General features: G+C 44.8%; 1 protein-coding gene across 2 annotated transcripts in view; it reads right to left on the bottom strand.

Moving 5' to 3' along the window:
* Nucleotides 1–23,917, bottom strand: part of HACD3 (3-hydroxyacyl-CoA dehydratase 3) — a 309,056-nt gene that overhangs the window by 262,589 nt on the left and 22,550 nt on the right. The window lies entirely within an intron of this gene.

The raw sequence follows: 23,917 nt of genomic DNA, 5'->3' as shown, positions 1-23,917 counted from the left end.
CATTCAAGGATCGACTTGACAACAACGCTCACAACAGCAAGGAACTTTTCAACATTGTCAAGGAATTTTCCAATCCCTCGGCCAACTCCAACGACATCACCCCCTCTCAAACCCTCTGCGACTCCCTAGCCTCTTTTTTCCACAACAAGATTGCAGACATCCACAACAGCTTTGACAACCAACCCGGAAACCAACCCACCCTACCATCTGCTGACCATCTTCCCCCCGTGAACACCCTCAACGCTTGGAACCCAATCTCCACTGATGACACCATCCGCCTGATGAATTCCATCCACTCAGAATCCCCCACAGACCCATGCCCTCACCACATCTTCAACAAAGCAGACTCCGTCATAGCACCGCACCTCCGAAACGTCATCAACTGCTCCTTCAACTCTGCTACCTTCCCAGAAGACTGGAAACACGCTGAACTCACCGCCCTCCTGAAAAAACCAACAGCGGACCCCACCGAACTCAAAAATTACCGCCCCATCTCGCTTCTTCCATTCCCGGCCAAAGTCATCGAGAAAGCCGTCAACAACCAGCTCGCCGCTTTCCTCGAAGCCAACAAATCCCTCGACCCCTCACAATCTGGCTTCCGAGCAAAACACAGCACTGAGACCGCCCTCATCGCAGCAACAGACGACATTCGAACTCTACTGGACAATGGAGACACAGTCGCCCTCATCCTCCTCGACCTCTCTGCAGCATTCGATACAGTCTGCCACAGCACCCTTCTACAACGCCTCAATAACATCGGAATCCAAGGAAAAGCACTTGAATGGATCACCTCGTTCCTCACCGGAAGAACCCAGAGAGTCCGCCTTCCTCCATTCAAGTCCGAGGCCTCTGAAGTCATCTGCGGCGTACCTCAAGGATCCTCACTCAGTCCCACCCTCTTCAACGTATACATGAGCCCCCTCGCGGCCATCGCACGCCAACACAACCTCAACATCATCTCCTACGCGGACGACACTCAACTAATCCTCTCTCTCACCAATGACCCCAGCACCGCCAAAACTAACCTACACGATGGAATGAAAGAAGTTGCCGAATGGATGAAACAAAGCCGTCTGAAACTGAACTCAGACAAAACAGAAGTCCTCATCTTAGGTACTTCCCCCTCTGCATGGGACGACTCCTGGTGGCCGGAAGCCCTCGGAAAAGCACCCATCCCGACAGACCACGCACGGAACCTTGGCGTCATCCTGGATTCTTCACTCTCAATGAACAGACAAGTCAGCGCCGTATCCTCTTCCTGCTTCAACATTCTTCGCATGCTCAGAAAAACATTTCGCTGGATCCCCTCCGAAACCAGGAAAACAGTCACCCACGCTCTGGTCACGAGCCGACTGGACTACGGAAACACCCTCTACGCGGGTACTACCGCAAAACTCCAGAAGAAACTCCAACGAATCCAAAACGCATCAGCCAAGCTCATATTAGACATCCCACGCAACGAACACATCTCTGGTCACCTTAAAGACCTCCACTGGCTACCCGTCAATAAGAGGATCACTTTCCGACTGCTTACCCACGCACACAAATCACTCTACGACATCGGACCAGATTGCCTCAACTCTCGACTGTCCTTCTACACCCCCTCCCGCCAACTACGGTCTTCCAGCCAAGCCCTCGCCACTGTACCTCGCATCAACAAGACCACCATGGGAGGCAGATCCTTTTCATACCTGGCTGCTAAAACATGGAACTCACTCCCCGCTCACCTTCGCCTCACCCAGAACCACCTAGCGTTCAGAAAGCAGCTTAAAACGTGGATATTTGACAAATAATCCTCCTCCCCTTCCTAAGCGCCTTGAAACCCTCTGGGTATGTAGTGCGCTATACAAATTTTATGACTTGACTTGACATGTAAAAACAGTATAGCTGGCTTGCTATGGGATACGCCAGAGCCCAACGTAGCCGCTCCCCACCCGCTTTCCCAGTTTACCCACACACATACGGACCACCAAAAGTATATTGGTAGTTTAGGAACCGATACCAACACACAGAAACACAGGCACCTTACATTACATGTCACAATACAGTGATGCTGAGGAGGAAGAGAAGTAGCAACTCCCGGGTAGGGGCCATCCACCAGGTCACGCCCCACTACGAGAGCCACTACAGATGGGAAACCGGACCAGTATGACGTATATAACAAACATTGCTGTATAGTGTATACCGAGTCTAACCTGCAAGGCCTCTGAAAGCTTTGCGATACATTGTAAGCTGTAAAATGAATGCGTGTGTAAATCGATATAGATGACTTGTATCACTCTAATCTGTGTGTTTTCTGAAACGATAAAATTCAATTAAAAAAAATTAAACAAAAAATATACCACTGGCAATAAGGCCACTAACACAATATAGGGCTCAGAATAGGCCTCAACCGTTGGTAGCTTGGCTGAGAGCAGGCAGGCTTAACCTCAGAGACAGGTATATAAAGCATTTAAAAACATCAATTCAGTAAATAATTAGCCCACAATACAAATCCAATACCAATTTATAAAAATAGGAAATATTTTATGTTCAAAGTGACACCAAAATGAAAAACAAAATCCACTGTCGGGAACTAAAGATATTAATTTAAAGATTAAACACTTTAATCAATAGTGCCACTTCTGGACATTTGGTCGCCTCTGACCGGGACGAAGACAAAGTTTGAGGCTGACCGCGAAGGAGCCTTGGTCGGATATACTAAACGGGAGGCCCCGGTCAAGATTTTGCCTTCACACTTAGAAACTTTTTGGGAGGATTTCTCACCAGACGTCATGCAGCCTCCTCCAGCAGGCCAGATTCAGTGAGGGTTCAAAGTGTCCAAAACACAAACCAAGGGTCTGGATTCTCCAAGATGGGGCACAACCCTGCAATGGCTGGGACGGGTGGTGAGTTTAGAGGGATTTGTAAGCTCGGACTGTGAGATTGGTATTTCACCACTGGGAGATATCTGGAAGGGTTTATTTATTTAGACATATGCAGACCAGCAAGATGAATTTCAGCTTCATAAGTCTAGACCATGCCAGAACTACGTAAGAGACTGCCTTGAAATAAATCCCCAACTTCAGCCCTATAGAAGCAAAACTCCTTATGAAAACACAATGAAAGGGAGGTATTTCCCTTATTTATAGATCCTTGATTCTTAATGAACCTGATCAATGCATGCTCAAATGGGAGGGATGTCTAAGCCCCCTTAAAGACAGTGACTGGAAGGAAGCCGAGATGGCACCGAGAACACTTGCCCTATTGTCCTGTTTACTTATACAGACACTGTATTTACACACCACCTACCTATCTCCTTTAAAGCTGCGGAGGGCTGGGAAAAGACCAGCTCCTATGTGTTTCCTCTGGCTTGTCACAATGGGTGACGTCTATCACATGGTGCGGTCATGCCCGGTAATCATGGTCTAATGTACAGCTGCATTTAATACCCTATCCTGATAGTGAGGCAGAATATTGTACCCACACAATGTGCTGCTCTATTAAGTCTCCTGTAGTATATTGGGGGACCTTGGAGAGATTGCAGCTTGGTGGCCTAGGCACGTTGATGGATAAAACGGATATAGCAGGCCATTGGACCTTCCCATGTCCGCCTTCACTAGCAGCATGGCGTAGGGCCATGGACTGAAATGCAAATATGAAGGAATCAATATGTGAAGCCCAGGATGTCATCAAAAATATATTACATTCTGGGGTAAATGGTAGAGGTACTACAGGCTGCTACAATTATCACTACAGCTGAACATTTTGAGTGCATTACTGTTTTTAAGGTCTGGTATAGACTTACTTGTCTGACTTGTACTGTACTGCTTGGTGTAAAAGTTAAAAACTCAATAAAGTTGGCTTCTGAAAAATATTAATAAAGAGCACGGGAGCGCAAAACGGAATGTGGTATTTCCATGAGTTTAAAGTAACATACTGTTTTCAAAAAACAAATAGGAGTATGTTTAACGTCTGTTTTAACATCTGTAGCCTCATCCCAACTATATTTTTTGACAAACTTATGCCAACATTTATCTTTTTCATTTTAGAACGCTGCCTTAATTACTTGAATCAATAAGAAACATCAAGTGGCCAACATGTCTACATTCCTGCATTCTGCTTCAAGTGCTCCTATACTTGGAGATCTGAGCTAGTTCCAAGTTTTCTCCATCATAAGACCCGGTCAGGTACCCCCCCCCCCTCCCTCCAGAGATGTGTACTCTCAGCACCAAAAACCCATAGACCCTAACATAGGGGAGTCTGCCTCCTTCCCTCATAAATATCATTAGCACTACTGCTTATCCTACTTTTAATGGCAGCCCCTGCTTATAGTCTGACTGATTATTCTATTAGACTGATGATAACAGTAGTAATATTACTTCAATTACTACTAATATCATTTAACACACGGCCAAGATTTACTGCATGTTTGGACCCCCTCAGTAATCATATAAACTACAAAATGATGCCACATAATACTTGCCACTAGAATCCCCAATGGTTAAGAAAGAGCGGTTGAAGCTTTTCCACTTATCACCACTATGAACGTGTCTATTGCTCCTAAAAGAGCTACCACTGTAGCATGGTGATGTAGCAGGACACATACGGTCAGGACGTGTCGAACGGCCTTCTCCACGATATCCAAAATACTGACGAGGAAGCACAACCGAAAAGAAATACTCTAAGCACCAGCCAATGCATGGGAAGTGTGACATGATAGGCAAACCTGCCTCCTTTTCAAGTTCCCTGAACTGTTTAGAGGGGTGAGTCCTACATGGACCATAGCCCTGACTAATGCACTAAACCCCTGGTGGGCACAGTGAATGCATAAAAGCATGTTAAGTGGTATGAAGGGTTCTGATTTATAACCTGGGGTGCTATTTTGCAGCCAGGGCCCAAATATACAAATTTTCTCCTACCCTCACACAAGTGCAGCAGCTTTGATGGTGAATTTTGAGGGACATTAATAGTTCAAGTTGCAAGGGATCCGGTGGATAGTGTGCTTAAATGTAAGCAGCAACATCTCAGCTGGGAGAGATTACAACAGGACAAACAGGATTTAGGTAAACACACAATAGCCCCACCTACGCCACACCATACAAACCACCTTTGCAACACAGAGGTAACTTTAGATGAAACAGGTCACATGACTCGGGTGAGGGTTTTTTCCTTGTCCTTTTCTTGGTTGACATTATACTTTACAGAATGCAAGCCCTTCTTCGGACATAGGTAGGCCTGAGCACAAGAAATACTGTTCGATATAGCAATATACCACTTCAGCTATACTGGTACCAAACAATTATGAGTGCACCACCACGATCAGAAATCCACAGTTTGTCAGGTGCCTTGCCTCTCTGCATTTCATTCCATTGTTTACAGTGGTCTCTAAATCGATTTTCAATCTTCTTAATTACTTTATAATAGAATTAGACTCAAATAGCATACAGAGCTGGACCAAGTGCATGAATTAACATGTAACACAGTGTAAGCACATCTCACTGAAAGTCAGCTGTTCTGTAGGAGAAGCACTTAAAGAAACAATCCTTCAAACAAATCCTGAAGCTTCCTTAGCCGCTGCCCTTCAGTGTCTTATCTTAGGGGGCTCTGGTGTCACTCCCCACATGAAGGAAGAAAACAGAGAAGGCCCAAAAAGGCTTGTGATAAAAGCCATGCGAGAGCTACTAATGGCTTTACGAATGTGTTTTAACCATGTTGTACGCCAGCGTGGATGCTGTATAGCATGGCTAAACCTTAGTGACACAGAGGAGAGAGGTGAAGTGGAGTGGCGTAGAGTGGCATGAAGTGGCTGAGAGTAGAGTGGTATACAGTGTCTTGGTATGTTGCAGAGTGGATAAGAGAGGAGTGCATAGAGTGGAGTGGAGTAGAGTGTCGTGGAGTAAAGTGTTGTAGAGTGGTGTACAGTGGAGTATGCCATGGGGTACATACAATACGAGAGTGCCAGAAATTTGCCATGGATACGTCAGCCATAGTCATTGGTACCTCTAAAGATTCCATCTGGTATACAAGGGTCAGCATTTTCCTTTTGGCACCACCGATAAAATGAGCACAAGATTTCTTATGACAAGAATAACCTTAAATATCAATTCTAGCATTTTGCTATGAATGCACCATATTATGCTAAGAATTATGTGTATTATGTTAGGGCCTTCAGCCAGGAGCTGCAGTGCATGTTCTGTGTCCCTGCCGCTGGGTATGGCTGAGCTAGCAGCTCTCTCATTCAGGCAGTTCGAGTCCCCACAGCCAATGATGATGCTTTAATAAAATAATATCAGGACCTGCAGTTTGCCATAAGTAACACCTCTCATTCATATGCCATTTGTGCACTCGTCCTTAAGGCAAGAATAACCTCCAGTATGCCAAACCAGCAGCACACTTATAAGCATAGCACACATACACTCACAAACACATACACACACAGTTTCACACACTCACACTGATTTTTACTATACCTCTAGCACGAGTTCATTCATTTGTACTCCTGTCACACCCACACGTTCCAGGGGAGAGCTAAACACAGGATGAGGTCTGGATCTGAGACAGACGATGGAACGAGCAAATGGGAAGCTTATGAGCGGGCTAAAGCCCACAGACTGAAAACAACATGTCTCTTTGAAACAGCATATGTGGTGTCTAGCCAAGACCTAAAAAAAAATAAAAAGAAAAGAAAAACACAAAGAGCACCTTGTGTTAAATGGCATCGCCACTCAGAGTAAGAAGACCTGAAACTGTTACATATACGACACTTATAAGCAGGTCTAACAAAACAAAACAGTGTTCAGTGAGGAGGGGTGCCATGAGACAGCCCTGCCAAGTACCACGCATTAGACTAATGCATATCAGTGTGGTGGTCCCCATCATTGCACTGAAATGCGAAGTAACACATTTATAGAGCCTCCTGGGCTGCCAAAAACCAGAGCGCTGCTAAATTAACAAAGTGACAGAAAGCTGTCCGTGCGAGTTACGTGCTGCTTGCAGGCTCGCTTGGGAGCTGGCTCAGCTTGAGCAGGGCTCAGGAAGGTGAGGTTACAATGTTGCTAATTCACCCGCAGCATGGCTGCGCAGACAGTTTCTGTGCGTTGTGTGGTATGAACGATTTGTGTGCTCTGAGCAACTGTGTTAATGTGACAGCACTGTCACCTGCGACCCATCCTCCGCCAAAGTGATGGTGCCTCAACAGGCACTACAACCTGCAGCACTGCAGTGGGCCCAGAAGCCTCGAGGCCATGACCAAAATGCTGCGCCGGAACCAGTCCTGAACTCAAGGCCTGCACCGCGACCGCTGCTGCAGGGGGGGGGGGGGGGGGGGAGTCATTGGGGCAGGCTGGCCTATACTGTGACGGCGCTGCAGTGCTCACCGCACTACAGAAGTTTCACCCCTTTTAAGTAGCAGATTGTTTGTCACTTTATCTAGACCTGATCTATTGTATTCCGGTCTCTCTCAATCAGCTCTTGACACTGAAAGACACAAGCTCCTCTTCATCATGCACTGTCACTCTTGCAGACTAGTCCATGCACTCTTCGGCTCCCTCTCAAAGTTGCTAGGGGATAGCTTTGAGCTGTACCATTCCTCTTTTTGTAGAGCCCTGCAACACTGTTACCTGTAGGGCCATCCTGGCACTCTGAAGAAGGGCGATGTCTCTCTTCCAGCAGACTCGATGGTAACCTGTACAGCCTGCACCTACCTAACATTCATCAATGTCTCTGTAAGGAGGACCCTCGCTTTAGTGCCTAGTTAGGTGAAGAGGCTATGAGCGTGGTTGGGCTGAAGTGATGGGGCACAATTCAGGTTATTTAGTGGAGAAGGAGTGGGTGTCTGTCTGATGCTGGTCTAGTCAATTTCTGTCTTGTTGGAATATACTTGTGTGTTAAGCATTGAAACACCCATAACCAGGAAAACTGTCTGCAAATGGAGAGTTGTCTAATTGCGGGGATTGCAGTTGTAGCGTTTCTGTAACTGTCTGTTACCATCCATGTAATGCCATATTTCTACTATGCAGTGCCCTGGCACCTTTGGATAATGTTCGCACATAAATAGATAAATAAAACTTGTAGTTCCTCCTTCTTCCCCAACCCCCACTGTACTGAAGACTCAGTTTTTGGAACGCAGCCCATCTCCTGTCATAGAGGCATTATCTGTCTGCTGAAGGTGCTAGAGCACCACAGGTGAAGCCTCAAACCTTTTACCATCTCAACCATGCTCGGTCAGCAGAGCAGAGGGGGATTTACGGACATTTACATCCGAGTCATGGCATAAAAAGCTAGGGCTTCTAGGCACTACTGGAGCAAAGTCAGGACACAGGCAGTGAGGGCTTCTAGGCACTGTTAGAACAGAGTTCGGGTATAACAATAATGGAAAACAAACAGAGAAAACGAAGAGAAACAACCACAGGCAGGACTGGATCTCTAGCCGGTCCCATTCTCACCAGTAGAGAAGCTGACATTCCTTAAGGTACAAGCGCATTTTACCTTTCTTCATTTCTTTAAGCATGCATTGACAATGCTGCAATCATTAGATATATTACTATATTAAAATAACGTTAACATTGTTATCCAGATCTGCAGTGGTTCTTTTTAACCCCTTCAGTGCCCATGACGAGCTGGACTCGTCATGGGCTGCGGTGACGCTGTGCCCATGACGAGTCCAGCTCGTCATGAACTCCGCCCGCTAATAAAAAGCGCGGCACTGGGCGGGGAAAGGGGCGGGCATGCAAGGGGTTAAATAAAAAGATAACGTTATATTTGATTATTTTATTTAAAATCTCTTCTCTGCTTATAACATTCTAGTAGTCTCCATATATGACTAAGCAACACATTTGCATTCTTGCACCTGTGCATGTAGTGTACTCTGAAGAGTACACTACATGCACAGGTGCAAGAATGCAAACGTATTGCTTAATCATATGTCTGTGAAGGTATGGAAATGTGCCTAAAAGTGGGCACACTGGTGCAGGGTCAACCTCTTGTCCACGGGTCTAAAGACCAACAAAATAGAAATCGGCACTGGAGTTGGAATAAATAACAAGTTTATTAATCACTCATGCGTGGAGACCACGTCCACACAACACTCTCAAGTGCTGCAGGAGGTAGTACACTGAATTCACAAACGTCGTCATTTTTATACCGGTTTTCTGCAATGTAAGCATATGAACAGAAATGGAAAGAACAGTTTTAGAAATAGCTATCAGCAAACAAGGGCAGATGAATAACCACTTAGTCAGCAAAGTGGGAGGGGGAGCAGAAATGCTTATGGCAGCAGTAAATGGTCGACAGTTAACATCTGAAACCAAGTGCACTGGCAGATACAAACCCCCAGGAAGTACATTGCTTTTTAGCTGAGTCAGGAAGTCAACTAAAATAGATAACACAAGCAAAGTGAAAAAGACAAGCAGCAGGGGAAGGAAGAATTACGAAGGAAACTAAATGGACACCACAGCCAAAATGGCTGTCGCTTATGCCAAGTAAAATATTACACATTTCCACAAAGGGATATTAGTCTAAGTATGTGCTATTTTAAAAGCACAAACCTACGCAATGGAGCGATGTGCAAGGCAAAAATACAATCAGTGAGTGATTGGAGAGGTACCTGAGATCTGAGAGGAGACATGTAATATCACTGCATTGTGCTGTTGTGTTCTTTAAAAAGGTGCGTCTACAACGCGGTGTTGAGGCAGTCCTGATGGATACAGGAATGTTTTTGCAGATCCTTGATGCATAGAAGGAGAAGGTCTACTACCTGTTTTATCATTTTTTAGAGTTTTTGGTTGACAGTCTGGTCCGCCCCCGTTTAGCGAAACTACATGTGTTTGAACACATGATTCTAAAGACCATCACATTGCTCAAATGAGTGTAATTTCTGAAATGTATACGTTTCCCTCCTCTTCATTGCTTGATTTTGCTTGCGATAAAGTGTCACTCAAAGTCCTTGAAATGTCACTCATAATTACAGGGTAATTATGAAAATGTCACACATAGCAATCTGAAACTTTGGCAGATATGAAACGTTTCCACATGAAATGTCACTACAGACTAATGAGTGGAAAGTCCCCAAGGTCAGTGGAAAGCGCACAAACGTTACTTCCAGTTTGTATCAAAAGCTTTAGAGAGTGCATGAGCAAGTCAAATGGGCAGTCACTGGTCATAAAGACTAGGGCGAGCAGAGGATTAGGGTAGGTCTGCCGTACTTGACGCACACTGAAAACCCGGCAGCTGTGCCCCACCTCTGCCTTGACCATTGAGGCACCAAAAAGGACAGGAACAGTATGGCAAAATCGATCTTGTGTAAACATTGTCAGATTGCTGGAAAACGTTGCTTTTGTTTTTATAAGGGTAATGTCTCTGGGTTAATTGGGTGTACAGTGGCTGCTTCAAACTGGATGTTTGTGTTAGCTGTAGGAGGACACTGGGATTACCATAGCACACTCCCCACACACAGCCCCAACCCTTAAAGCCCAAGTATAGTGTAGTTGAATACTTTTGCCATCTTGAAAATGGGTAGAGTTGGCCTTGGGAATCTTTTGCCCATTCCATTAAGGATTTCCCCAGGAGTAATTTCCATCCATTACGTCAAGGCAGTCATGAATGCAGCACCTCTAGGCTCCCACTTCAGAACACTCTTGGACCCAAGGATGATTAGAAGTGCGAACCTGAAGGACTGGACCTGCTCTCTCTTGTTCCCAGGTCAAGAAAGTGGACACCAAGTATCATAAGGCTAACCTCCTGTTCAAGCTACAGGGAGACACCAGGTTACAAGAAGCCTTTCCTGCAACTGCCCATCTGATCAGTGTCAACTGGACCCGGCTGTTGGCCTCTACCCGACACCCTGTGAGACTAAGTGCTTCCCCTGAGTTTCTGGGGACTTTTGAAGGGTACTCGTGAGGGATTCAGACTTAAAGGACTACACTAAGAACGTAAAATCTTTGACCAGGATAAACCTGGTTGGCGTATCCAATCCACGCTCCATCGTGGTCTATGTCAGATTGCACCTAGGTCCCCATCTACCACGACAACTGACTATTATTGGCTCTTTATGCTTCTATGAACTATGCCTACTTAAAACATTTGAAAATCATATCTCTGGTCCCCTTATTGTATTGGTTTCAATTTGACGTCACTTTGTTCATTACATTTTACTCTATTTTTTTCACTCTGTTTGGGAATTTTTATTGCCTTGCATTTTGACTTTATTACTGCTAAGTTTTTCTATAAAGATTCCAGTTGCAGATTTCTAATTATATCTTGCATTACGTTTTAGAGTACATTTCAAACACAAGAAAAACTAAATATGTTAATTAAGCACTAAAGATTAAATAGGGAATGTTGCAAAAAAGACAAGTAGAGTGGACGGACACAAAATTTACATATAATGAGCTGTCTGTCTAAGATTGTGTGGTTGAGAAGATGCAGTTCTTTCCTTCATCAGCGTTTGTTAGGACATCACAGCACTAAAGATTGCCACCCCTGGATCATAAAAATGTGCATGAGGAAGAATGGTCTGTGGTAGGGATATTCCAAGCCTTCAGTGGTGTAAAACAAAACAGCTAACTAGATGACCTTCTGAGTAGGGGTGTGGTCTTCTAGCTTTATGGGCATGCAACATGGCCACAGCTATGTGCAAGGCAAAATCCAAGAATCAAATGCTTCATGTCTACATGGCAACAAGGATAGATGGAATGATGGTTGGCACCAGAAGGAAACAACCGGTAAGCTGAGGTGTGACTACCCTTTTCTCCCTCCCGAGTCTCCAGCTGGAGTTCTGCACACTCCTGAGATGTTAGTCCACGGCACACTTACTCCAACCGGCACTAGGAACACTGCACCGGCAGACGAAAATCAGGCCAACCCATCACGGATGCCAGCATGAAACCACCAGCTTGTGGGCACTGCAGGGCCAGCCATGCTCTACCAAGCACTGGCCTCCAACAGTCTATAACAGCCAGAAAGAAGATCTTCTCACAGAAAGGCCAAGCCCCATCAGTTCAGTTGGACACCCTACTGGTCATCCTATGCTCAGATAAGCAACCCAGTGTGACTTGTCCCATGACCAGACAGTGTATGGATGGCTGGCAGAGTGGCACTGAGAGTTTTATGAAGATCTCTTCTGGGAGCTCCTTTGAGTACAAATAGGCAGTCTTCTTCTGACTCCATTTGTAAACTAAAGTGACAAACTCCCTCTCCATTCATAGTGGGAAGCATGGCTGTTGTGAACGCAGACAGTCATTTGCTGTTTCTCAGCTACTCTCGCTATGATCTTTTAGATGCGCAAGACTTGGGAGAAAGATGTACTGCTAAATAAGCCACCTGCATCTAGAGCTCCTTTTTTTTTTTAAAGTAGGTCCTTTAAAAAACAAGTTACTTGTACACTGTGGCTCTCCAGTATTGATATCTTTTATAGATTCACATGCTTGAATCATCCACGTCGTCACGGTGGGAGCCCCACGGTAACAGCCAAAATAGCAGTACTGAAAAACATTACCATAGACTTCGATAGAACAGAAACCACAATTAAGCAACCTTTCAATCTTACTCAATAACATCTGAAGTTCAGCCAATCACAGCAGAGACCCCAGAGTGCCCTTCCCCTTCAGAGCCACCATACCTCAGATTTTGACCACAAGTGCATATGTGCGAATATATATATATATATATTACCTACTGGCGGTCGCCAGTAGGTAGTTATAGTTAGGACCACGTTTCCATAGGAAAACCTCAACATTCTATTTTGAATAACTTTGGCGCCGGTCGACGAATCCTCGCGAATTTCTCAAAATAGGTGGGGCGCTACGCTCCGCTCCTACCCTGAAAGTCTCGGGGGGATCCGTCAAGCGGGGGCTGAGATAAAAGGGGGGTCCCAAAACGCGTTTTTCCCATGCATTTTTCCATAGGACCTTTAGAACGAGCTACAGCCCGAACGGCTGAACAGAATTACTCAAAATTTGGCAGAGAGGTAGTCCCTAGGTCAAGGAAGTGCCTTTTGTAGGTTTGGTGTAAATCTGTTCAGTAGATTCTGAGAAAATAGCCTTTAAATCAATATATATATCTGAGCCCGCTTACGGTACGCTTACCGTACGCTTACGGTAAGCGTACGGTGGCGTGCGCGAGCGCGATTCTGATTGGCTCTTAGATCTTAGTAAACATTCGAATCGGCCGAAACCAGGAAGCGGCGGCCGCCATTTTGTGTATTTCACTCTGAAAAAAAAGAGTGAAAACAAGGAAAGGGGGCAATGAGGAGAGTTACAGACCCCCTTACATTTGTGAGGGGGTCAAAGAAGGACAGTAAAGTACAAAGAAAACATTTATTGATTTTAAAAAAAATCACGGGGTACGCGTACGGTAAGCTTACGGTAAGCGTACGGTAAAAAAAAAAAAAAAAAAAATGAAAATCAGATTTAAGTGTTTAGATATTAGAGCCGTTGTGTTTATGAAATGATTTTTTAGTGGTACCTACAAGTAAGTACCGATGCAGAGTCTAAGGTTCAAGAGGAAGACTCTGTTCCCTTCATCATTGAAGTGCACACCATCTCCTCTATAAATGTCTTGCATGTCATAACGCAAGTTGTTGTGGTAAATGGCACCCATACCATAGTCACGGAGGAAAGCAGAAACAGATTTGTTGACGTGCTTTCTTGCTTTGTCATCGCACCGCGTGCCCACCGTGCGTGCACGGCACTAACTGCGTAAAGTGGGCGCGCGGTGCGCGAAGCGCACCGCGTGCTCACTGTGCGCGCACGGTGCGCGAAGCGCACCGTGCGCGCACGGAACGAACTGCGTTAAGTGGGCGCGCACGCCACGAATGGCGTAAAGTAACTTAGCATTTAAAAAACCGTACAAATTCACTGAAAAAACCATAGGTTTCACACACGTTATAGTTAGGAATTAGCATTTAAAAAACCTTGCAAATTCACTGAAAAAACCATAGGTTTCACACATGTTATAGTTAGCGGAAATTTTACTGATAAAAAACCAATGAAATTCCCCCGTTATAGTTAGTGCAGGCAACTATAACTCACGCGACCGCAATCTTCTGCTGATGACATATGTGTCTTAATGAAAAAAAAATATTTGTAATATATGTATAGCTAAAAATGTATGGAAGAAGACATGGGCAAATAAGTGTCTAAATACAGTATTAGCATCAGCAGAGGATTGCGGTCGCGTGAGTTATAGTTGCCTGCACTAACTATAACGGGGGAATTTCATTGGTTTTTTATCAGTAAAATTTCCGCTAACTATAACATGTGTGAAACCTATGGTTTTTCAGTGAATATATATATATATATATATACATACATACATACATACACACACACACACATACATACACACGTGGTGAGGCTAATCAGGGAGGAGGGAGGTGAGGCTAATCAGGGAGGAGGGAGGGTCGCATGTGAACATATAAGATATATCAATACTGGAGAACCACAGTGTACAGGTAAGTAACTTGTTTTTTCTCCAGTACTGCATTTTTTACAGATTGACATGCTTGAATCCGACTAATAAGCAGTATACCAGCAATAGAATGGCGGTGGGTAGGCGAACTGTCCCACCATGACGTAAAAGAGAAAATATGAAATCATTTACACACACACACACACACATATATATATTTATACATACACATATATAGACACAGAACAACTCTAAAAAATGCAAGACCTATTGCATTGCAAATGCTTGTTTTAAATCTCGCGCCTCTTCTGGCCCTTGCGCTCCCTCATCCGGCGGGTCTTCAAATTCTTCACTCACAACCTTCGTTCATCGGGAGAGCACTTCTGTAATGAGGTCACGTGTGGCTGGCAATTTATTTATACAGCGCTTACTACTTCTGGCGAGGAGTCGTAATTCAGTTGTTTCGGCTTTGAAAGTTCATAATTTAGTGTCTATTGTGCCTTTTATTAAAGCGTTCAGACGTCAACTCGGACTACATGCGCACCATATAAAAGAAAATAAACATTTCTGCAGTGTGAACCCTCTGGTTGTCCCTTAGACAGACCACGTCCGCCACCCGTTTTCAGTGAGCACTTAAAGACACGCCCTCTGTGCAGGCTTCCAGCACAGAGGCCAAGCAATGAATTAACATTACTGCCCCTAACGCAGATCTTCCCAGCGTGTCCAAATCAGTGTGCCGACCTGCCATTGCTTGTGAAGGGCCTGTTGGGTGTAAGGTGACAGGGCCTTCTTTTTTTCTCTTTTATACCCTTTCTTCCTCTCACAACAGCCTCGGTTTTAAGGGCACCATAAAAATAAAGTTAAACAGAGACAAAGTAATCGAGGTTTTGTTGTTTTTAAGAGGGGACGCAGGGCAGCTGTCTCTGTCTTCAGCCAGTGCCTGTAAAATCGAGGCTGTTTTGAGAGGAAGAAAGGGCCTAAAATATATGGTTTGCATGCTGTGCATTCACGCCAGGCTGTTGCTTTTCTGGCTCTTGCAAGGGGTGGCTGAGGCTGCGGAACGAGGAATGAGAACGTGTTGCTGCCAACCATCGTGTGAAAGTCAAAGCATGCATGGCGCGCTAAAAGCAACAAAAAATTCAATGCAATAGGTCTTGTATTTAAATGCGAGACCTATGGCATTGGGAAGAAGTGGCTGCCATTGTCCCGGCTGCTTGAAAAGACAAAGCGTGCATGGCGCGCTGAATGTGAGCAAAGCAGGTCGAGCCTGAAGTAACAGAAACTCAATAAAGAAAATAGTGCTTACAAGACTAAGTAACACGTACCGTGTAACAACCGAAGTAAAATGGCCAGCTGCCATGGGTGGTTACAAATGAAGACAATGCGGTACTAAGGAGGGACTAACAAGCCTATAAACATAAAGCATAAGCCAGCATTTACGAAGGACAATGACAAATATGGGCAGAGAGTGGGCAGGGCTTCTATTCCATACTCTACTACAACAAGTCTAGCAGAGCAGAGCATGCGAGCGGACTCTAGGCGGTGTCGAAGTGCAGCTTGCCCAACAGCTATAATGCTTTGTGAATGTGTTAGCGTTCGCCCACATTGCTGTCCTGCATATGTCAGGTAGAGATGCTCCAGCAAACAGGGCTAAAGAAGTTGCCATCTTCCTTGTTGAGTGAGCCTGTGTCTTTGAAGGCACTGGACGGCCAGCCTTTACATGACAGAAGACAATCGCCGAGGTAACTCAGTGAACAGTACTGGCCTGTGTTAAGGCTTGTCCTTTTCTAGGTGCAGAGGATTTAAGGAAGACCTTCGTTCTTTGCAGATAAAATTTCAAACAAGGTTTAATGTCAAGTGAACGCAAAGCTCTCTCCACCGCCGAGGAAGGATTAGGAAATAACGTTGGTAGGACTCTAGGCTCGTTGAGGTGATAAATTGAAGGCACTTTAGGGATGAATGAAGGATTAGTACCCAGGATAACCCTGCCTTAAATAACCTGAAGATATGTTTCTTTTATGGTGAATGCTTGGATTTCACTGATAACGCCTAGGTCACGTAATGGCCAATTGAAAAGCCAACTTCCAAGACAGGATCATTAACCCGAATCTGTGCACCACTTTAAATGGGGATCGCATAAGCTGTAACACAGAGGTCTTCAAACTTTTGGATGCCGAGACCCCCTGTCAACATTTTGAGGCGTAAGGACCCCCTCCTGACAAAAACGTCTAAACCTGTTGACTAAATTGCGTGGGATGAAAATGTAAATGAGGTTATGTGATGCCGCGTATTTTGGGATAGCATTGCTTCATTATTTTGACAATTGTTACACACAGTAACACTGAGGAAAGATTTCACCTAATGAGTACCCATTTATAACCAAAATACAGCAATTATCATCAGAAAGATTTCAAGTCAACCTTTGTGAAGGGCCTTCCACTCTGCAGCAATACGTGCTGCCACATTAGAAGCTCACCTGGCCCCGACCGGGAGAAGCAAGGGTCCCTTAAAACCCTGGCGGTTTTGTGCAGAGTTAAGCAGTTTACCCGTGCAGCTTTTCTCTCACCCCCTCCCTCCCATCCCTCTCTCCTCTCCTAACCCCGGATCCCTCTCTCACTTTGCAGGCCATTTTCTTTCACCCCTTTTTACAACTTCTGAATTCTCCCCATTCAACCTCTCACTTCACCTTTAATCACCTCATAATTAATCATAATTGTCTGTCTCGCTGTTTTGGTGCAGGCCGCGCAGTTATGGAACGTGCACCCTCCTTTGCTTCGCTCCACCAAGAATCGCTGTGAGTGCAGGGTGAGAGGGTGAACGGTGTGAGTGCATGGTGATCAGTATGAGTGCATTGTGATCGATGTGAGTGCAGAGTGAACGGTGTGAGTGCAGAGTGAACGGTGTGAGTGCCGAGTGAACGGTGTGAGTGCATGGTGATGAGTGTGAGTGCATGGTGATGAGTGTGAGTGCATGGTGATGAGTGTGAGTGCATTGTGATCGCTGTGAGTGCGGGGTGAGCATGAAAGGGAAGGGCGAGAATGAGGAATGAGTTATCTGAATGCAGGGTGCATTCCCAGACCCATGAAGTAACTCAGCATGTTATTGACGGCGGCGTAGAGTTTAAGATCTAAGTTAAACTATTGCGGCATTAATCGGGGATCGAGGGTGAAGGAAATAAATAATGTGCTGATCCTTCAACAAACTTACAGTCCTATGGTTAGGGTTGCCAGCAGATTATTTTGATGGCCCAGACGGTACCAAAAAAAAGCAGTCACCTAAAGCGGTATTTTTAGCACTTATCTGTGCATACTTCCAACAGCAAATATAAATAGAAAGCACTTTTAATTGTGTTCTAGGGCTGCCTCAATGATCCATGACTGATAATTAAAGAGAACAAAGACAGAAAAGTCACATAAGGAATGCATACATACTTTTTTATTTCTAAGTCTATTTAGTACCAAGAGGAGATCTTTGCAGGCTCTTTAAACAAAACAAGGCAGGCATTTTTCTTTTGGCAAGCCTACTTTGTATTCCTTTCCATGAAATGCATTCTCACACTATAGCAGTAAATGTAAAATACAAATGTAAGGAATAGGCTGAGTGGGGACCCAGGGGGTACTGGAACCAGGAAAAAAACCTAAGCCTGTGTAACCAGTTTGCAAAGGCATGTAATAATGCAAATGGTCTTTAAAGACCTGTGAAAAACACAGAGGTGCCGGAAATAAGACTCCAAACACTGCCCAGCAGCTCACGTTTCACTGCAGCAGCCTGGGCTGAGACACAGGACGGGGGAAGACGGGGAGGAGGGGGGTGGGGGGGGGGGCTGAAGGCCTTGGGCCTGGGCAGAATTGTGACTGGGAAGGCGCGACCCCCTTTGCATCACTCCACGGCCCCCCTGGGGATCGCGCCCCACAGTGTGAAGACCCCTGCTGTAACAGAACTGTATTTAGATGCCACAGTACTGGAGAAGGTTTAACAGGCGGGAAAGCTCTAAAGAGTCCTTTCATAAATTGTTTGATAAGTCAAGTCAAGTCAATATTACTTTATTGCGGCTATTCCAGCCATAAAAGTACATAAAAATTTTACAGCAATAAAAAGACATACTCCAATCAAATAAAAAAGGGATAGTGTCAAGGGGCTGATATATACATAGCTATAGATGCCAGGGCTTCAGGAGAGCAGAATAAAAAATACTTTATCAGTGTTACTAATAGTTACAAATGGCAATTTAAAACTATAATTTAATATAAAAGCTTTAAGATATCATTAAGCCATTCCTCATTGGGAATATCTTCAATTGCCAGTGTGGCCAGTGGGAAGAGCTTGGTCTATTTCACGTATAGTGATTACAACAGCGGCATTAAACTCTATAGTTGCGGCAGAATAAAATATCAAAATTAACTATGTTGTACTTTTAACAAATACTTTCTTTTGATCTACATGGCCAAAAGAAATTTCGAAGTTGCTACAACAAAGAGTGGATTAATATCAGATTTAAGAATTCTATAGAATTGGCGAAATTCCCTTATTCCCAGATTTTTGCAGAGTTGTAGGATCCATTTAGACCTAGGCTGTTTGTATGCCGGGAAGAAAAATAATACATGAATCTCTAATTCCTCCTCCCTGCAACATCCAGGACAAAGACTAGGCAGGTCCCCTACCCACTTATTTGTTTTTACAAAAAGTGGAAGGGTTCCATACCTAAATTGGAGGAACAACTTCTTAGCTAGCACTGGCTGGATTGTGTCTAACACCTTCTCAAACTGGTAATCTAACTTCAAATCCAGAAAGGCATACATTAGACTATTCGCTCTGGTAGCCCCAATTAGTTTATTCAGCTGGTACTCTTTCAATGATCTTGCCAAACAATTTTTGGAAGTAGTTAGACAAGATTCTTCCAGTGTATCCCATAGATATCCCCTTCCCATGTCACGCAAAGAATCCCTCACAAAAGACAACCAGGGTATACCCCTAACAGTGCCCAGTGAAAGCATTACCACTTTGAGTTCCTCCCTGTAGTGTCTCAACTCAGGCGTACTCCATAGTCGACGCCAGTAAAACAATGGGCGACTCGAGATCAGATCCACCACTGGGCGGATACCCAAGTACATTCTCAAAGGTACTAGCGGGGTACTTACTGGAAGCGCCATAATTTGCCTAATAAACTTATTTTCAGTTAGGATCAATGCATGCTTTGGGCAATGCCCCCAGAGTTCTGCCCCGTATAATATGGCCGGCCGCGCTTGCACTCTATATATTTCAAGCGGGGGACTTATGATCTTTTGGGTACAACTATTCTGAACTTTCAGTATACCACCTATTGCTTGGGTTAATTTCAGGTTCGCCCTATCAATTTGGGTACCCCAACCCATTTTATCGTTTAGGGAGGCACCCAGATATTCAAAGGTCTGGACCCGCTCTAGCGGCATATTGTTAAAATTGGGAACAGGGAAGTTTGTATGAGCTGAATTAAAAACCATATATTTAGTTTTATTTATGTTGACCACAAGATTCCTTTTTTTGCAGAACTCGCTAAATTCATTTAATAGTCATGGCATCCCCATCGGAGACGTCGAGAGGAGCAGGGTATCGTCCGCAAACATTAATGCGGGAAACTTGCGGGACGACAATTTGGGTGAATCAAGATCCTTTACGGCCAAGAGGTCATTAACTAGGCCGTTTAGGAAGAGGGAGAAAAGAGTAGGCGCAGGAACGCAGCCTTGCCTCACCCCCTTACCAACAGGGAAGGGGGCGGTCAGTTGACCATTCTTGCCAAATCTGACTCTGGCATATGTACCCTTGTGAAGGCGTTTGAATTGGAGACATAAATAGGGTGGAACTCCCATGTCCAGCAGAATCTTCCACAGCTGGTCACGGTCAACCAGGTCAAACGCAGATATTAAGTCCACGAAGGTAAGGTATAGACTCCCTTTTTCCAAAACCACATGTTTCCACTATATTAGCTGCAATCTAAATAACTGGTCGATTGTTGAGATCTTGGCTCTAAAGCCTGCTTGCAGCGGGGTCAGGACATCCGAGTATTCAATCCAATCCTGCAATCTCGCCAGCAAAACCCTCCCGAAGATTTTTTGGGACACATCTATATGGCTAATGGGCCTATAGTTCGCTGGTTCAATCGGCGAGCCCTTTTTAAAAATTGGAACAATCTCAGCGCCAGCCCATGATGCTGGTGCAGGTAGGCCACACAAAATTGCATTAAAAAGTGCTAATAAATATGGGGCCCAAACTGCCTGTTCACTTTTATATAAATCCCCGGGAATTCTGTCCAGTCCAGGGGATTTATTTGGCTGGAGTTTCGCGAGGGCAGAGGTAACCTCGCTCATAGTACATAGGGGAATATCACAAACAAGCTCGGGAATGAGAAGGCAGGCCAATGGCTTCACCGCACGTACATCGGTAAGGGGACTGGAATAGAGTTCCTTAAAGTGCTGGTGCCATTTATCCTCATCAATGTTGGGATCAATGATGGTCCTGCCTTCAGCTTGGCCATGATGGACCAAATTCCAGAAACTTCTACTGTCTTTTAGCTCCAAAGCCATCTTAATATTTGACCATCTCTGAGTTTCCCACTCTGCCTTTGCACTTGCTGTAATTTTCTTAAAGGAGAACCTGGCATCCCGGATATTCTTGCTATCAGCCCCTTTTAGAGAGTTCAACAAAAGTTGTTTTGCCTCTCTACAACTCTTATTAAACCATGGTTTTCTATCCCTTAGAAGTTTAAATTTATTGTTAGTAGAAACCTCACTAAAAAAAAAACAGACAGAGCCTGCACCATCTCTTGATGGATTCTCCCGGCATTGCTAGCGCTATGTGGAATAAGAGGGTGTCCATCGGATTCGCCTCCCTCCATTAACCACCACAAATTTATTTGCATTAAACATTTCAGGATTTTGATCATGGCCCCCCCATCTGAAATTTTAATGTTAGAACAAGGGGGTCATGGTCACTCTCACTACGTATTTCAATACCAAAATTCAACACACTATGCCAAAGTTCTACGCGGATCAAGATATAATCAATCACTATTACCCGGTCTGGCCTCTTGAAGGTTGGTCGGCCAGGATGATCTCCCGGAAACCGACCATTACAGGCCCTTAATGAGAAAGTCAGGGTTAAGGAAGTCAACTGAAGAACCAGAGGAGTCCAACGCTTTGTCGAATACATGCTAGGAACCGGTATCGACCAAGTGTTGTCTTCGTCGCTAGTGATGGATTGGATATTACCCTCAAAAGGTTCGTAGTGGCAGTTAAAATCTTCACCGATTAAAAAATGTGTGGTTCCTGCTAATGAATTTAAAAGATTAAACAAGAGGTCTAGGGTCCGGGAAGTCCCACCATAGTTCACAGGGCGGGAATAGACATTTATAATCGTTAGATGGGGTAATTTACAATGTGTCAAAATTATGCATGTTATATCGGGAGAATGTGTATCCGCACATTTGATCGGATAGCCTAAATGGGAAGCTACCCATATGCATAGTCCCCCCCGAGGGTCTCTCTTTTGGTCCCTTTGCGGCCGCCTCACAATACGCCACAAATCCTACCCTATATTGGGGATTTACGGCCCATGTCTCCTGGAATAAACAGATTTCGTGGGAATCAATATAGTCCCCCAATCTGGTTCATCTAATTTAGACACAAGGCCCGCAATATTCCAGGATAGAAGTTTTGGGCCACCTGGGACCAATTGGGTACTCCGACTGGCATTTCCCTCACCCACAGCTATAGTTAGAGTTTCAGTGGTTGGTGGAGCAAATTCTGTCACTCGCCCTACTGCAGGACAGTCTTTTAAGGCTGTTATTGAAGGAACTGCATTCCTTTCTAATTCCCCCACAAGTTTAACTAGGGGGGGCTTTGGCCCATTATCACTCTCCGATTCCCCTCTTAGGCCAAAGTACTGGTGGAGTCCCCCTCCTGCTATTTCACATAACTTGGTTTGTTCTACAGGGGTTTCATCCTGGTCAGGATAAGTGGGAGGTAGTCAATCTACCAGGTCCAGAACACTGAATCTATTACCAAGTTGGATTCCTTGCATGGGATCGTTACTTTCCCCCATTGTCCACCCAGTACTCCGGATCGACTTACCAGGGACACCCCTGTGCTGTTTGAGGTATCCATAGTTAGGCATATGGTCTGGCAGGTTGTAAAAATAACTCAAATCCCGAGCTTTTATAGCAGATCTTGAAAAGGTGTGAGGGCCTGTACAGACATACTCCACTACCTTCGGGTTTCGAAAGTTGATAACAATACAATCACCCGGAGAATTTTTGGCTCTGTATACTACCCAATTCACTCTTCTAACTAATAGTATCCGGGAGTGTATTTCTCTGGGAAGAGGTCTATTGGTGTTTAACCAATAAATCGTCTTATTTTTCAATTGGTCATACAATTCAACAGTGCCAAATTTCAATTCGGGAACTCCAGTTAAAACCACAACATAGGGGGAACAATCAGGGGGTAGATCTAAATGGTGGGGCTGAATATTTGCATCCTTCCCGTTGGGGAAACCCCTGATAGCTTTATCATCTTTATTAGGGGCACCCTCTTGATCATATACCTATTGCCCTGGGTGCCTAAGATCACCTCATCAGCCCTACTCCCTGTTTCGCCCCTAAACTCACTTGGGTCCCTTACTAGTGCAACCCCATCTGGGTTATTCGAAGCCTCTATGATTAACCCTTTTTCCTTCTCCAAGTCGGCATTACAGCCGCTGCTCACTATTTTCCCCACAATATCTCCCAATTTTGAGTTCACCTGCTCTTCGAACCCTCCAGCCTATTGTCAATCAATGTCAGTCTTTTCAATAGGGGGGTCAAGTGCTGAAATTAGAAGGGTTTCTAATTTTAACCAAAAGGACTGCTCTAATTGTGGGGGCACGATAGAAGAATCTTCTGTGCTCTTATCAGTTATAGAGGGCAATGTTCCCTTTGTTACTTTAACTGTAGTAGTTGCCTCAGTAGGCGTTTTCCTAATGTCAATGGCTTTAGAAGACTCCACCTTCTTACCCCTCAAATGAGCACCCCCTCTTTTCCTTTTTGGAGCAGGCCCTTGTATGGATTCTGGCGAATGGCAAGAATCCTCGTGTACCTCGGCCAAACACGTAATTAACGTGCCATTAGAACGTAATGGCATATTGGATAATGGAATAGTAGATGCAAAATTTCCATTGGGGTTCAATGCAGTATGGATCTGGGGATTGGGCGTAGAAACAGGTAACCTCACAGGTGTACGTGCATTTGCCAGGCCCCCCAAGGATGATCGCTTTGCAAGGACATGGTCGATTGAGAGACGGCGCTCGGCAATAGCTATTTCGTGGTCGAGAACCGATGTAGCCCTCGTCAGGAAATTATCAAGCGTTCCCACAACGGATCCGGAGCCCGCTCCTCCCTTCCCCCCACGAATGGACATTCTAGCCTCAATACATATGCAATAGGCCTCAGTGCTGATAGAATGACGACTTACTAATGAACCAACAACACACTGGACCACAAAACTAAGAGGGATGGCCC

This window comes from Triturus cristatus, chromosome 3_1 (genome assembly GCF_964204655.1).
Source record: "Triturus cristatus chromosome 3_1, aTriCri1.1, whole genome shotgun sequence".
Classification (NCBI taxonomy): domain Eukaryota; kingdom Metazoa; phylum Chordata; class Amphibia; order Caudata; family Salamandridae; genus Triturus; species Triturus cristatus.
The sequence above is the reverse complement of the archived record's forward strand: the minus strand, read 5'-3'. Positions and strand labels throughout refer to the sequence as shown.